Source organism: Mus caroli, unplaced genomic scaffold (genome assembly GCF_978045245.1).
Source record: "Mus caroli unplaced genomic scaffold, Mus_caroli_1 scaffold_1, whole genome shotgun sequence".
NCBI lineage: Eukaryota > Metazoa > Chordata > Mammalia > Rodentia > Muridae > Mus > Mus caroli.
In genome coordinates, this window is record NW_028227256.1 from 74,129,814 (window position 1) to 74,146,593 (window position 16,780).

The window sequence follows — 16,780 nt, forward strand, 5'->3', positions numbered from 1 at the left end:
ATTTTACTTGTGATTCAGAATCAGAAGCAAGCTATCTTTGACTCTTTTACTTAATCAGTATAATTTTGCAAACTCAGATTGGATTGGAAGTACAGGGTTTAAAGAAAAACTGTCAATTTGTTTGCTCAGCGATTGTGACAGGATGCTCTAGACCTGCACAGGTTTAAACCAGATAAAATCCCAGCACTGAAGCAGGGTAAGTAGACACAAAGTCCCACCCCTAACCAAGAAGCTGCTGCAATTGATTCCTGCTGGGAAAGTGAAAACAGTGTTCTCCAATGGAGTATCAAAGGGTATAACAAACATACTCGAGGGCAGGCCCAATGACCAGGAGTGATTGACTAACACAAAGCAGACTCCGTGGAGTGTGTGTGTGTGTGTGTGTGTGTGTGTGTTAGAGATGGAGAAAGAAATAGTTTTGTTTTTTTCTTGGTCGTTTTCTGTTTACTTTTTTATTTTATTTTTTTATTACATTTCCAATGCTATCCCAAAAGTCCCCCACACCCTCCCCCCCCCAACTTCCCTACCCACCCATTCCCATTTTTTGGGCCCTGGCGTTCCCCTGTACTGGGGCATATAAAGTTTGCGTATCCAATGGGCCTCTCTTTCCAGTGATGGCCGACTAGGCCATCTTTTGATACATATGCAGCTAGAGTCAAGAGCTCCGGGGTACTGGTTAGTTCATAATGTTGCACCTACAGGGTTGCAGGTCTCTTTAGCTCCTTGGGTACTTTCTCTAGCTCCTCCATTGGGGGCCCTGTGATCCATCCAATAGCTGACTGTGAGCATCCACTTCTGTGTTTGCTAGGCCCCGGCCTAGTCTCACAAGAGACAGCTATATCAGGGTCCTTGCAGCAAATGCTTGCTAGTGTATGCAATGCTGTCATTGTTTGGAAGCTAATTATGGGATGGATCCCTGGATATGGCAGTCTCTAGATGGTCCATCCTTTTGTCTCAGCTCCAAACTTTGTCTCTGTAATCCTTCCATGGGTGATTGTTTCCAATTCTAAGAAGGGGCTTCTGTTTACTTTTATGAGAGAGAGAGAGAGAGAGAGACAGAGAGACAGAGAGACAGAGACACAGAGACAGAGACAGAGAGACAGAGAACATGATGAAGTTGGGTAGGTAGAGAGGTGAGGAAAAACTGGAAGAAATTGGGGGAGTGGAAAGAATATGATCAAATATATTGTATGAAAAAGATTAATGTCAATATGTTAGCTAGGAGATTTATCTGTGAATAACCCTGTATAGAAGAATACAATGCCCTGATAAAGCAACTTAAGAGAGGAAGAGTTTATTCAGGCTCACAGCTCAAGGAGTCAGCCCTTCAGGGTGGAGAACTCAAGGAGGTAGGAGCTTAAAGCTGTTGGACGTATCACATCTATACTCTAGAAATAGAAAGTGGCGGACACATACTGGTGCTCAGCTCACTTTATCTATACAGTCTAGAATCCCTACTAGGGAATGGTGCCTCCCACAGTGAGCGGGGCTTCTCAGCTCAATAAGTCCAATCAAGACAATTCCCCACGTATATGTCCAGTGGTCCTTTCCCTAGGTGATTCAAGGTTCTGTTAAGTTAACAATTAGCACTCAGCATCATGATGTGGAGTGCTGAAAGCCTATGCATCTGTGCTGGGCAATAATGAGCTTTGGAATGTGTGACAATGACAATGACAGGTCCGCAGACAGCTCTGCTTCTAGATAGCATTTATAAGATGGTTCTGTGAGAGTCTCTCTCAAAGAACCTTTTTATTTTTGAGTGACTGGAAAAGAGAGTCAGAGAAGAAGTAGGAACTATGTAGCCAGGCCATTTAACAGCAATAGTGACACAAAAGAGTCTGCTGACCAACTGTCCCTTCCAGACCTTTCTCAACTTGAGCCAGAGTTACCTGGTGGTATGTTTGACTCAAAAAAAAATGACCAGAAACACCTGATGTCTGGAGTTGGAGGCCTTATACAGTGTCTCTGCTCTCCTAACAATTCCAGGTTGACATCTCCATGTCGTTGAGAAACACTTGCCACTTGGGTCTCCTTTTACATCCACAATAAATAATATTTAGACTTTCAAAGCTGGAAGGATTTGCTCAGCAGGCTAAGGTGGCAGCATATGTCGACCAAAAAAAAAAAAAAGTGTTCTGACCTTTGGGTGAACAGAAGAATTTAAAAAGCTATTGTTAAAATGTGGCACAGGGAAAGCATGATTTAAATGTAAATCTTTTATCTCCAAAGCCATAAAAGACTATGCCTTGGAGGTACAAGAAAATACAAGCTCTAATGTGCAGCATATAAAAAAAAAATTAAAACATTTAGTGCTGCAGCAAATCTACTTTTCTGAACTGCATTCTCTCCATAAAGCACTTAGAGTATATAGTATTTTTTATATATTTAAAATGAGTTGTTCTTTAACCATCTCATCTCCAGTTCCTCCGGCTTGGATTATAAAACTTGGAATCTTAGCTCCCTGGCAACCATGCCTCGCTCTTGCTCTTTATCTCCAAGATTCCCCCGTGCCTTTCAACCTGTAATGACTTGAGTGCCCTTAGCAGCAGATCAACCCCTTGGATACTCTCCAGCTCCACGGGCTGCAGAAGTCTCTGGGAAGGATAGAATCCAGATCAAAGGTCAAGGTTCCATATCTACATTCCTTGATCTGCTCCATTTTTTTTTTCTTTTGGGATGGTGGTGGGGGCATAAAAAGCCAACAATTATTTGGACTAAGCTATGGGTGAGGTGTGTTCCTGGCAGGCACGGTATCTGAGCTGCAGATTGAGCACAGTTGGAACTCAGGTTCTTGCCCAGACATTCCTCCTCCTTCTCCATATGGCTCTCTTGGTGTTGATTGTATCTCTTTCTAAACCAAATCTGCTTGCTCCTTTAGGAGTTCCCTACCCTTCCCCCATGCCCACCTTCCTGTGGTGATGGCCCATCTACTTTGGCTCCCGTTTCTCAGGCCTTTTCCATGATAGCACATTTGGCTCTGGCAGATTTCTTTCCACACTGTCTCCAGAAGAAACACATTTCTTGTGCAGCCCTAACTTGATACCTCTTTTCCCTGAAGTGAATCACTCTGAGAGCACCTTGACCTAGGAACACCACCTTTTGGGTCCACAGCACTGACAAACCATAGACATTTAATCCTTTGTCAGTGCGCAAAGAAATGTGATTTATACTCTTGTGCATTCTGAATTTATTTCTTTAACACTCTGCATAATCTAAAGTTAATTTCCTCTGCCAAGAAGTCAGTCCCTTCCCTAAACCCAGACTAGAAAGGTTCATCTCCTATGAAGTCTGCATATCAACATGTTTCTTCATAGACCCTGTTCAATGTCTGAAGAATGATACACACAATTTTATATTTATTCCTTCCCCACTTCACTCTAGGACTGTTGAGAACAGATTATGTTTATTGTGTTCTCTGTTGTATTTATAACACCAGAGTAGTGCTGGATTTTAAGGCCACAATACTATTTTCTGTTAGCTTAGAGATGAAGGGTGTGAGCCAATGATTTCTAAGAAGCCTGCATGTTCATTTGTTATCCTATTTGTGCAAGGTATCTTTAGCTATTATTTCAAAATCTTTACATTTCCTCCAATGTGTCTGTTACTAGCCAGTCTTCCTGCTTATCGTTCTTCAAGCCTCACTCTCTCACTTTTCCTTCACTTGCTCTGCCATGGTGGTCATACATAGAACAACTTCAATATATTCCCCACTGAGCTGCCTAGTTTTCTGCTAACTTGACACAAGTTAGATTAATTTGGGAAGAGGGAGTTTCATGAAACAGTATATCAATCACATTGGTCTGTATGCAAATCTGTAGGAAGTTTTCTGGATTAATGATTAGTACGGAAAGGTCCTATCCACAGGTAAGGAGTGCTACACTGGGCAGGCTGAGCAAGCCAGGAAGTAGCCAGTACTTGCCCATGACTCTACTTCAGTTCCTGCCTCCAGGTTGCTGCCTTGAATTCTTGCCTTGACATTTCTTCTTGTATGCAAACTAAATCCTTTCCTTCCCAACTTGCTTTTGCTCATGATGTTTATGATATAGCAGAAGAAACATGACTAGAACCTTCACATACATTCTTGTTCAACCATAAACATGTCCCCTAAGTTCTTTTATTGTGAAAATTGGACCAGCAGTTTTTCCATACCCTTAAGAACATAAGGCAATATATGTAACAACTGTCTATCACTTTATACATTAAAAATCATTGTCACTGTGAGATACTGACATCATGTCTAATATTTAAACACCATGAATCTCCCACTATACAACAGATGGCTATTGATCCACTCTACCACACACAGGTCCAACATTACCATTGATCAAATGATTACAACTTTTTCAGTTGCCATCAAAATGCCTCTCAGCTATGGTTTCAATATGCATCACCTCCAAACTCATGCTGGAGTTTAACTGCCACAGAAACACTCTTGAGGGGTAGAAATCTCAATGTCTGCCTAGGTCACGAGGGACCTACCCTCAAAACCAAGATAGACACTAGTGCAAAGGGAAATTTTCATCCCTCCCTGATCCCATGTCTTCCTTCCCAACTCCCTGCTGTGGGTTGGTGCAACAAGAAGTCCCTTTCCCAGTGCTCAGAAGCAACTCCTTGCATTTGAACTTCCCAGATTCCAGGAGTATGTACATGCCTATTTGTTACATATTATTTAGTTTTGTATTTTCTGTAGCAGCACAAATAGAATAAGACATTGTCCAATCACCCAACCATCTTCTTTTTTGAAATCTAGCCTGAGGTCATTATAAAAAAAAAAAAATTACAGAAATACTTTTTTCTACCATGCTGGATGAGGTGATAATCTAGAAAAGGCTACATTTAAAGATAATTTGTGGAATAGATAATGATGTCATGTCAACATTGAATTTCTAAAATTTTAAAAAATATGTTGCCATAGAGAATGATATTATTTTTAGGAAAGTAGACAGGGAAGAGTTTGAGGTATTAGGGGAGAAAGGGACAGTTTGTTCTCACATGGTTTAGAAAGCATATGTTGGTATTAGGGTGGGCACAAAAGAGTAAACTGTAAACAACTGAGGTGAAAGCTGAACAGAGTCCTCATGCTGAGCTTCCAATGGTTTCGTTTCCCTACTTTCAAAATTACGTGAAAACAAAATATGATCAAGCAAAGCTCTCCACTGTGTTATTTATAAAAGTGAGAGGGCAAAGTAGAAACAACCCACGTGTTAAAAATAGGAGAAACGCTAATTAAATTATTTCATCATATTTGCATGATGAAAAAGAGGACTTTAAAAGTGTTACCCCCCCCAAAAAAAAGTCAAGGAAATGGAAGGATGCCTAATTTATAGCAAAATAAAAATAGTTGAATAAACTTGCAAATATCATATTAGCTTTGTAAAGAAACAAAATTTATCAATCATGAATGGGGGATTTTTATTTTTTATTATATCATATTGTTCCCTTTCTCATACATGACAAAATGACTATTGTGTGTTAATTTTATAGAAACTAAAATTCCATTAGTTCCTGTTCTTTGTTTTCTTCTCCTACGGTGTGTTTAATGACTAGGGATGAAGAAGGAAAACAACACTTGTTTACTAGAAAAGCTAGCTCAGGGTCCAGTGTTATGACACAACTCAGTGTCAGAATGATGAGCATCCCACCAACCTGCTCTGTACATCCTTCTGCAAGCCTGTGCTCTCTGTTCACATAGGAAGCCTCCAGCATGGGTAAACGTACTGTAGCTATTGTTTTCTAGTAGTTCTGAGTCATGTGGGAAAACTGCCTCTGTGCTGGAGGCTTTCTACTCTAGACCCTTGGCAGGGTTTGAAGCAACAGCTTAGTGATCAGGGAACCTGAATTTGAAAAGTGACTCAGAACTAACTCCATGACCTTACCAGAATGCTTACATCTCTCTGAGCTCTCGTTTTCTCATCCATAAAATTGGCATGTTAGCACTTAGCTTGTCATGTAGCTATAAAGATAACGGGATAAGTCATGCAATTGATGGGTGGTACACCTCCAACATGTCAGGCACTAGTGCTGGTGCGGAGATTATCTCTTGATCTTTGATATTCTAAGATAAAAAGGAGAGCGCATACTCGATTCACTTTAACCAGTAAGCCCAGGACCTGCACAAACATCCTATGATTTTCTTTATTTTTGACACTAAAGGCAAGATAAAAGGACACATTAGGAAATTATCCTGCTAATAATGTTGAGGTTTTAGTAAGTCATGTTCTACCTTGAAATTCAGAATCACTTTTTGCCAATTCCATAAGAAATGTGATCCTATGCTTTTGCAAACGGTCAAAAAAATTAAAAATAGTCCACCAAAACAACCAAAGCATTTCTTTGGAATTTCGTTCCCTGTGATGCCATTCACAGAGAGCTGCTTGCTAGAAATCTCCTCCTGTATTACTTTTCTCTGTTCTGTGACAAAATACCTGAAGTGGCAGCCTAAGGAAGGAAGGGTTTATCTTGGCTCACAGTTTAAGCGTAAGGTCCACTGTGGTGAAGAAGGTGTGACAGAAGGAATTCCCTCAACCTGGAGGATTACTCTGGAGCCCAGAACTCTGCAAATCGGGACAGCAGCCACACACAAGCCAGCAAATATTGAAGCCTCCTCCAGTTTCAGCAGTGGCTCAGTTTCTCCTCCAAGAGCCTCTTGCTGTCAGGATGCAGAATGGTTTAGTAGCCCTGTCCCTTGGAGTGTCCCCACATATATGTCAGGCATGAAACTTGAGGGTTTAATGTCTCCCCTTCTGTCTTTCAGCCTCACTTTGACCTTACCCTCCATGTTTTTCTATTTCTCCCTTTTGGAATAGAGATGCTTAGCACGTGCCTGTCTTAACGCTACACAGTCCTTTCATACATTCAGAAATGAGGAACTTTCTTTCAGTTTTCCGACAGGGCTTAGAACCCATTTTGCATCTAGCTTACAGAAAACCACCAGAGGAGTTCTGAGTGGTGCTGGGACACCTGAAACTTTAGGTATTCTCAAGGAGTGCATGAGTGCACTTTTCATTGTGAAATAAACAGGAGTCGCTGAAAGCCAGGGGTTTGAATGGTCTAGGTTGAATATAGTTGATTAGCCACTTAAAAACTAGATCCCCATTAGAGAATGATGAAATCTTTAGGAGGTGGGGCCTCATGGGCAGACTCTTGAAGTGTGTTGTCAATACTCAGCATGTTCCTCCATCTTTTTTATATTTTTGATATGAGATTACTCTTTGTTACTACCACACACATCCCAATTTTTCTATCTAGTACTTGCTGGCCCCAAGGCCCAAAGCACATGTCAATACAGTCCTCAGCCAGAGTTACTAGAACTGTGAACCAAGAGAAGCTTTTCCTCTGTAAATGAACTGTCTCGGGCATGTTGTTACAGTGAATGGAAGCTATCACAGTCCAAGAACCAATAAAATCCACTTGGAATTCTTTGAAATCCCCAAGCAACTTGGAGACTATTTGAGCTCCTGAATGAAGATGATCCTGTCTTAGATCTTTAGTATTGCTAGCCTTTTTAGGGGGGGCGAGGGGAGACAAAAATATTTTATAAATTTCCAATAAACTAAAAACATTCTCATACAAACCTGCTCAAAATTAGATCCCCAGATTGGATTGTTTAAAGGTAAAAACAGAAAGACCAAATAATTCTAATAGCCAAAGTAGTAAGAAAGGAGTTTGTGAGGGTGAACATGCTTCTAGCTTCCAAAGTCCTCCTCCTGACCAAAAGAACACCTTCCCTCTCTCTCTCCCCCTCCCCATCACACTCCCTCTCACCTTCTCCCCTCTCCCTCTTCCCCATGCTCTCCCCCTTCTTCTCCCTCTCTCCATTCCCCCTCCCTCTGTCCCTTCCTCACCCTCTCCCCCTTTCCCTCCCTCTCCTTCTCCCTCCTTCTCCTCCTTTATCCTCTCCTTCCTCCTCTCTGTCTCCATCCCACCTCTAATTCTTCTCTCCTCCTCTCCTTTCTCTCTCCCTCTCTTCCTCTCTCCCTGCCTTGCCCTTTCTGCCTTCTCTCTCTGTTCCCTGCTCTTTCTTTACTCAGGCTCACCCACCAGACCCTATTTCCTGTCCTCAAGCAGAGCTTAGCTGAAAGCAAATAAACCCATAAATATTAACTAACAATGATGATGGACTGCTTCACTCCAGAGGAATTTGTAAGGAAAGAGTGCATATGCACAGATGTAACAAGGAAATGAAGCTATAAAGATGAACTGATCGACGCTGAGGTTGAGATTTAACCTTATGGTTTTGTTCATTGTTGATTGTGTGTGTGTGCAATATGAATGTCGAATCTCAAAGAATTTACAGTGTATAGGAGTGAGGAAATACTGGCCATTTAGTCAGATAGTTTGTCTGGTTTGAGGTAGGATCTTCTTGTGTAATACCTACTGACTTGGAACTCACTATATAGTCCCATTTGCCTTAAACTCAGGGACCATCCTTCTACATAGGCATGTGCCACAACACCAAGTTTTTAAAAAAAAAAAAAAGAAAAAAGAAAGAGAAAAATTAGTATAAAATGTTTATTTGGGAGATGGGAAGGGAGTCTCAGGAAGGGATTAGAGGCAAAGAAAGAAAGGGAACCGAGAAGAACAGAAAGAGAGGGGATAGAGAAAGAAGAGGCTGGGAACACACACACACACACACACAGGGAGAGAGAGAGAGAGAGAGAGGGAGAGGATGGAGAGAGGACAGGGAGAAAGAGCTCACAAAATATTTTTATGTGCTAATAAAATATACACTTGTCCAACTTCAGTTCAGATCGCTACTGAGTTACCAAAGCATGGAGATAGCTTCTCTGAGGAGGGGATCAAGGTGCCAGAGAATGAGCAGGGAGCCGCCAAGCATTGTTAATTGCCCATCTCCTATGTGGTATGTGGTATGCCTGCTCTACAGGTGTTGATGGTAAAGCTCAGAGCAGAGCAGAGCAGAGCAGGGCTTAGCCCAGGTAAACCAGCCAGTCATAACAGGCAGAACAGCATCCCTATCCTTTAGTCATAGCTCAGTCTTCCCCCTCCAAGATGGATCAGTGAGTGCACACTAATGGTGGGCCTCATTCTTCTTAGATGGAGCATGGATCATGTAACTGGACAGATTCAGATCCAATCTGAACAGCATCATTATCATGTAAGAACTCAACCTTCTTCCTCCTTTGGGGGAGAATGGAAAAAGGTCATCCAAATCTTCAAACCCCCCACCCCTGTAATTTATGGGAAAAAAAAAAAAAAGAAATAGAACATTAGGAACTCACTCCTGGTGAGTTTCTACTGGTACTCACTAGAAAAAGTACCAGTAATGATTTTATATTATTTTCAATTTTAAAAAATCTTTAGATGTTAACCAAAAGAGGATCTGATTTCACCAAAGCTAGAAAGCAACTTGTCAGCAACATTCCCCTTTTTAAGTCCCCAAAACTCCATTTATGGGGTCACTTAGTGAGTGTTTGCTTCCTATTATATTTGGTCACAGTAAGGGGACCTTGGGAATAGAAAGGTTAGAGCTATAAAAGTGCTGTCTTCAAATATGCCAAACCCTGGTGGAAGGGGCTGGAGTGAAAAGAGCAACTTGTTTTTGATTCAGTTCTGCGAGGGGACATGTTGGTCACCTCATTCAGCCCGGAAAGCAAAGGAAAAAGTGGACCACCAGGCCAAAGAACTGGGTGATGATAGCCTTTGGATTGACTCTGTGATAGTCAACAGCCAGGTACCCAGACAGGCAAGTGGCTGCAGGGCTCCAAGAGAGAAATGACAGAGGTTGCCAGGAATTCAGGGAAGAGATAGGAAGGGACAGCACTGGAAGAGAAGCTGAAGCCAGAAACAAGTTGCAAAGCTTGATTCTTTTACAGCCATGGAGAGGCGCTGAACTATTTAGAGCAGATGTGCTACACATCAGAATTGCTCTTTGGGTACATGACTGAAGCTCTGGATGTGGATTAGGAAATGTTGACAGCAGGATTTGTATGACGAGAACATGTCCAAAGCAAAGGAACACACACACACACACAGGCACACAAACAAAAAGCTGAGTTCCACCATGTAAAATATGACCTCATTAACATACCCCTTGCTATGAAGAAAATTGGTGTTTCAACCTAGGTTGAACTAAAGTTTACCTTTGCATTGTTGCAAAATGTTTAAGGGAAGTGTCGAATGGAGAGAATCTTTTATAGACAAGATTGCTATGCTTCTGCTTTTTAAAGAGAAGCTGTTTTTTCTTTCTTTCTGTCTTTCTGACTTCAATGCAGTCCTGGGGTAACCATTTAAGCATCAAAAAATGTACTTGGATAATTACAAATATTGAATGTTAGTTATTCATTAAGGCAGACCTGGCATTTCACTGATCTTAAAATTATAAACCTGCAATGAAAAAAAAAAAAAAAGCCTAACACATCAGTAATTTAGACCTGGCTTCTCTCCAAAGGTAGGGTTTACTTTACCAGCTTTAACTGATTTGCTCACAATGTTATCAGGCAATTTTGGAATTGTGTAGCCAAAATCTAAATGGCTTTTAATAGCCTCACAGAATTAATATGTCTTCTATAATGTGCACAATTTATTCCCTCATGCCAGTGCATTCTGGTTCACTGATTGTTAGATTCTGGGATCATTTGTAGGAAAAATAGATGTATGAAAGATCTCTTGTATCTCTTGATTTTCCTCTTTTTGTTTGATTTTATTTTCCTTGGGTCTCTTCTGTAGATACTCATTCATTTCTCAAATATTGGGCACATTGTGTGACAGATGTCGCAATGCATTGTGGGACCTGGATGAAGAAGATTTAGTTCTTGTCTTCAAAGGATCCACCCTATGGTAAGGGATACTAGAAGAGAAATGAGATGTATTTAAAGGATGCAATAAATCCCACGGCAGGAGCTTAACTCAGGTCTTGAGGAACATGGAAAAGCTAGCCCCAACCTGTGGACCTAGCTTCTCTGAGCATGGTTGTTTCTTTGAGAGCCTGATTAAAACCTATCACTGACAAAAGGCATTTTGGACAAAGAGGGAGACACAAACAAACAATGTATGCTCGAGAAAGTTAATTAGTTAAGACTGAACAGAGGTGTTTTGTGTAGAAAATGGAAAAGGTGTGAACTGCCAACAGAAGTGAGGCATCTGACACGGGCTTTGCATTCCATGCTAAGTATCTTGGCAGCTGGGAAAGTGTCTGAACCAGAATTCCATGCCAGCCTCCAGCTTCCTAGGCATAGGATGCCCTTTTTGTCTCTCCTCGTCATTCCCTGAAGGTGTTGGCATCCTGATCAAGTGACAGAGCAGATTAGGAGAAATCAAGAGGCGAAGTCCAAAGATACAAGTTTCTGACCTGGATCTTGGCAGGGAGATCTTGAGGGATAGTGGCGATGAAAAACTTAGGCCCAGGCAAGGTAGTACAGGCCTTTAACCCCAGGACTCTGACTTCAAGGTTGGCCTGGGACAAAACAAGTTCCAAGTTCAGGTGTGGTGATACACACCTTTAATCTGGGCCACACCTTCAGCTAGAGACCTACATAAGGACATTGGAAGAAGGAAGATTCATTCTTCTTCCACTGCTTGCATTGACTTGGTGGAAAATCTGTTGGAACCTCCTTCTACAGAAGTCCAGTTGAAACAACTAGCCTCCTGGGACTGAGCATCTACTTCCCATGCGCAGCTGACCTTTGTTAGGTTATTGGACTACAGACTGGTGGCTGTCACAATTCCAGCTCAAAGAACTCCAAAGCCTAGAGGGCCATTCAGTCAGGACCCCTGTGCACTTAGCATTTTTTCCATTGGGTTCCTCATTGCAGGCAAGACTCGCCCTCTGGAAGCTGTGATTTGCTCTTGAAGAAGCAGAAGAAGATGTTGCTTACCAGGTTCATGAACTTTCCTAGCAAATGAATCTAATCCAAAGAGGGGAAGACGGTGTTAGGTCCCAGTGGCTGCACCTGTAGAGAGGGTTTAAAAGTTCCACACTGTTTACATATTAAAAGTTCAATTTTGAAATCCTCCCTGGGTTCAGCATTTGAGCTACACATTGTGTCATCATAGGTTTGAGGACATTGGAGCTCCAGCCACAATGATTGAGGTGGTTTGCAATGACCGAAAGTCTGTGTTAAGTGCAACATGGATGACACCATTGGCGGCTCAAACTGGCACTTGTTGGAATAAGATTGTTCTTAAAAAGTGGAACATGATTTTTAAGGACTACCTGTCTCTGGAAGACTATGAAATCTATGATGGGATGGACCTGAGCTTTATGACCAATAGAGGGAATTTCTTCCTCCTCCTTGCCCGCTCTGCCCTGCCTTCCTTTCCCACCCTCATCTGACACTGGTATAGATGGTCATTTTTAACAGTGAATAAAAACTTTGCTGCTGTCAAAAAAAAAAAAAGAGAGAGAGAGTTCAATCCCTTTAAAATATTCAATATCTTTTAAAATTCAAAGTCTTTTAAAAATTCAAAGCCTCTTAACTATGGGCTCCACTAAAATGTGTTCTTACTTCAAGAGGGAAAAATATCAGGGCACAGTCACAATCAAAAGCAAAATCAAACTCCAACTGTCCAATGTCTAGGATCCACTCACAATCTTCTAAGCTCCTCCAAGAGCTTGGGTCACTTTTCTAGTTCTGTCCTTTGTAGCACACACCTGTAGTGCCTGTACTCCACTGTTGCTGCTGTTCTTGGTGGTCATCTCATGTAAAAGAACAGCAGGCTTGGAAGATCCCACCATGTATATCCAAGTGGAAGAACTCAAAGGGTTATAAAATTCCACTGGATAAATGGCTGGCTTCTGATGAAAGGCTTCACATGGGTCATATAAGTGAAAAATTTGACAAACTGGCTGAAGTGCTTTCCAGAGCAGCTGTGAGCCCACATCAGTTTACCTCAGGTCCAGAGGGACACTGACATGTGTGTATATGGTAATGGCAGAAGAGGCTAGTACAGCTGAGGAGGTTTGACAAGCTGAAGGAGTTGAAGCTGAGTAAGGAGTTCCAGAACTTAGAGGAAGTGATGGAGAAGAGTATCAGAGAAGCCCTGGGCCATCAGGAGAGGCTGAAAGCTGAGCATTGCCACAGAGCCAAGATTCTCAAGCTAAAGCTTCCAGAGGCAGAACAGCAGCAGCAATAGCAGCAGCAGCAGCAGCAGCAGCAGCAGCAGCAGCAGCAGCAGCAGCAGCAGCAGCAGCATCCTGTGAAGCAGCCAGAGCAGGAGCCACTTCTGAAGGAGGAAGGCCAGGTCTGTCTGGGAGTCATGGAAGTGCAGAGATGGAGTTGTAGACCTGCCGGCTGGGGACAGTGTCTAGCCTATTCAGGGCCAGGGTACAAGGCAGGGGGGGGGGGCGGGGGGGGGAGGGGGGTGACCAGCTTGTCCTAGCAGAGATGATTCTGTCCTTAACTTGTTGGATGCAGGCTCAGTGGTGAATGTGGCTGGGAGCACAGAGAATCCTTCTATGGGCTGTGGCTCCGTAGGGGGAAGGCCTTCTTCATGGTTCCCCATGGTAGATCCTGGGGAGAAGAGCCATTCCATGGTTCTAAATAAGTTTTTTTGTCAGGGCAAAATGTGGATGCATAAAACCATACCCCACTTCTCAGGGAGGGCCTGGGGTTAAACACCTTTTGCAGGGAGGAATGTCTGGGATCAGAGGCTTCTTAGTTAAGCCCTGCAGGCCTCTGGGAACCTCGTTAGCATGGAGAATGATTTTGGGCCTACTTTACTGTGGTCATGTCTCTTTTCCTATTGTCTTGGTCTGAGATGTTAGGAATGTTGCCTCATGTACAGGAGAAAGGACTTGGGACTTTGATAACCTTTCATGACAGATGTCCACAAAGCTCTCTGGGTATCTGAGGTGACTTGACCAGGGGCCTGGTGCTGGAAGCAGGTGATGCTCCTATTGTTCCTTCAGGGTCTCTGGGGCTTCTAGCCTTTAGCTCAATCTTACCAGAATTCCTCTCGAGGTCCACCGCTGCTCAATGCAAGTATTGAGAAAACCATTGTAAATGATCAGGACCAAAGTCAAATCTGACATATACAGCAGAGGACTGCTTGGTCTGGCCTCATTCAGAGGAGATGCACCTAACCCTCAAGAGACTTGAGACCCCAGGGAGTGGGAAGGGGACATCCTATTGGAGACAGGGAGGAGGAGGAATGGGTTAAGGAATTGCAGGAAGGATAACTGGGAGGGGGATAATGACTGGAGTGTAAAAAATAAGATTAAATATAATAATAAATACAAAAAAAGTGAAGCCCAATGTCCCTGAGGCGGGTTCCACTACAATCACGTCATGCTTGCTTCAGAATTTTGTTTTCAATCCTTGATGTGTACCCTCACATGAAACTAAGAAAAGGCTTTGGGATTTAAATCCCAATGATGTAATTTTTTTAAAAAATCAATGATAGAACCAAATTAAAACAGAAGAATGGTGCTTTTAAGAATAGCTTCTCTGGGGTCCGATGCTCGGCCCAGGATAAGTCTGGTTTCTTCTGTGAAGGGTACACAGTTAAAGCCTTGATTTCCTGGATCTGGTAACATGGCAAAAGATGTGTGGCATCTCTTGTCGCCATCCACCGTCCGTTTCACAGTGAACACACTTGGAAAGCAGCTTTTGCCAAAAACCTTTGGACAGTCCAATGTCAATGTTACACAGCAAGTGGTGATTGGCACGCCTCAGAGTCCTGCAGCATCCAGCACTATTGTGGTAGGGAGCCCACACTCTCCCAACACTCACTTTGTGTCCCAGAATCAGACGTCTGACTCCTTACCTTGGTCTGCTGGGAAGTGGAACAGGAAGGGCGAGAAGAATAGCAAGGGCTAAGTGGCATTTCTCCATGAAGGTGTGTGAGAAGGTGCAGAGGAAAGGAACTACCTCCTACAGTGAGGTGGCTAAAGAGCTGGTGGCAGAGATCAGCACTTCGGACAACCACATCCTACCAAACCAATCAGCTTATGACCAGAAGAACACCTGGAGGCATGTCTACGATGCCTTAAATGTGCTAATAGCCATGAACATCATCTTCAAGAAGAAGAAGGAGAGCAAATGGATCGGCCTGCCCACCAACTCAGCTCAGGAGTGCCAGAACTTAGAGGTAGAGAGGCAGCGGAGGCTGGAGAGAATCAAACAGAAGCAGTCACAGCTCCAGGAGCTCATCCTGCAGCAAATTGCCTTCAAGAACTTGGTGCAGAGAAATCACCAAGCCGAACAGCTGGCCTGCAGGCCGTCTCCTCCCACCTCTGTCATCCACTTGCCCTTCATCATTGTCAACACCAGCAGGAAGACAGTCATTGACTGCAGCATCTCCAATGACAAATTTGAGAATCTGTTTAACTTTGACAACACATTTGAAATCCATGATGACATTGAGGTGCTCAAGTGCATGGGCATAGCGTGTGGGCTGGAGTGTGGCAACTGCTCTGCTGAAGACCTCAAGGTGGCGAGAAGTTTGGTACTAAAAGCTCTAAAACCATAAGTGACAGAAATGGCTCAGGGATCCATTGGTGGAGTATTCCTTATGAAAACAGGTTCTACATCCAATGGCACAAGGCTTTCTGCCAGTAATTTGAGCAATGGTGCAGATGGAATCCTGGCCATAAGCTCCAATGGGTCTCAGTACAGAGGCTTCAGGGTCAAGAGCCCTGTGTCCTACGTTGGGGAGGATGATGACGACAACGACTATGACTTTAATGAGAACGACAAGGAGGATTGATTATTCAGCCTGTAGGCCCCTCTCCCCTTCAAATCAACTTCAGGAAAAACATATATAGAGAAAAGAAACTTAAAGTGGGGCTTTCTGTTCTTTTTGGCCTACTCCCAAGAAGATACCCTCGGGTTCTGGAGTTAGATGTGCAGCTCCAAGTAAGGAGTATGCACAGTTTGAGCCTAGCTGCAGATTTTGTGAAGCCAGAGTGCTAATGCAGAGCCTCTACCTTTTAGGATTTTATGGCTTCTCTTTCTTTTCTCTTTTTTTCTTTCCTTTCTTTTTTGAGTTGGAAGCATATTTTGCCCCTCAACAGGTGTTGCTAGGTTGGCCGAGAAAAACTGTACTGTGCCCACAGTGATAACGACAAAGTGCTGCTCTGCCTCTGATGTCCAGCACTCAGGTGGTGGACAGCCAGACTTTAGGATGAATTTTTCCATTTGTTAAATTATGCAGTGTCCAACAAACCAAGCTGGTACTACAGCTCTACTTGTTGAACAAGCTCCATACATCTTGTTATGAGAACCTTTCTTTAATTCTATTGACTGTGGTAATTCCATCAAGTCTGGACACCTTTTCTCTATTGCAGCAACAAATTGCGCAGTAGATTTTCTTGTTTGTTTGTTTTGTTTTTGTTTGGAAGAAGTTTACTGCCACACTGGTGCAGTTATGGAAATTGTCTGGAAAGTTTGCTTATAGTAAATTTGCCCGATTTCTTACAGGCTATGTTTGGAAACTTTTTATTATATAGTTGTTTACATACTATTAAGTAAAGACCTGTACTGAAACAAATACTGTATTTGTTTCATAAGCATCTTCCTGTAATCTATTATAAAGTTGAAATTAAACATAGAGAATGTTTTAATAGTTTTAAAAAAAAGAATAACTTCTCTGAGTGGGTTTCTTTGGGCAGACTCTAAGAAGTCTGATGGAAACTTAGAGCTGACTTTGAAACATTTGGTGCCTTGCAAAGATATAAAGACAATGGAGAGTGGAAAATGAAATACAAAGTGATATCTCAAGTCATGCATGCATATGTCTGCATACATGCTTGAGTAACATGTCATATGTGTAGACATGTGAGTGCTTGTTTTCTTTTGCACCATACCATTTAGGCAGAGGT

The 16,780-nt window shown here is 42.6% G+C and overlaps 2 pseudogenes; both read left to right on the forward strand.

The window, feature by feature from the left end:
• The first annotated feature begins 12,040 nt into the window (after positions 1 to 12,040).
• Positions 12,041 to 12,292, forward strand: LOC110295463 (ubiquitin-like protein 5 pseudogene; annotated as a pseudogene).
• Positions 12,293 to 14,790: 2,498 nt separating this feature from the next.
• LOC147006067 (transcription factor Dp-1 pseudogene) lies at positions 14,791 to 15,666 on the forward strand (annotated as a pseudogene).
• The last annotated feature ends 1,114 nt before the right edge of the window (positions 15,667 to 16,780 follow it).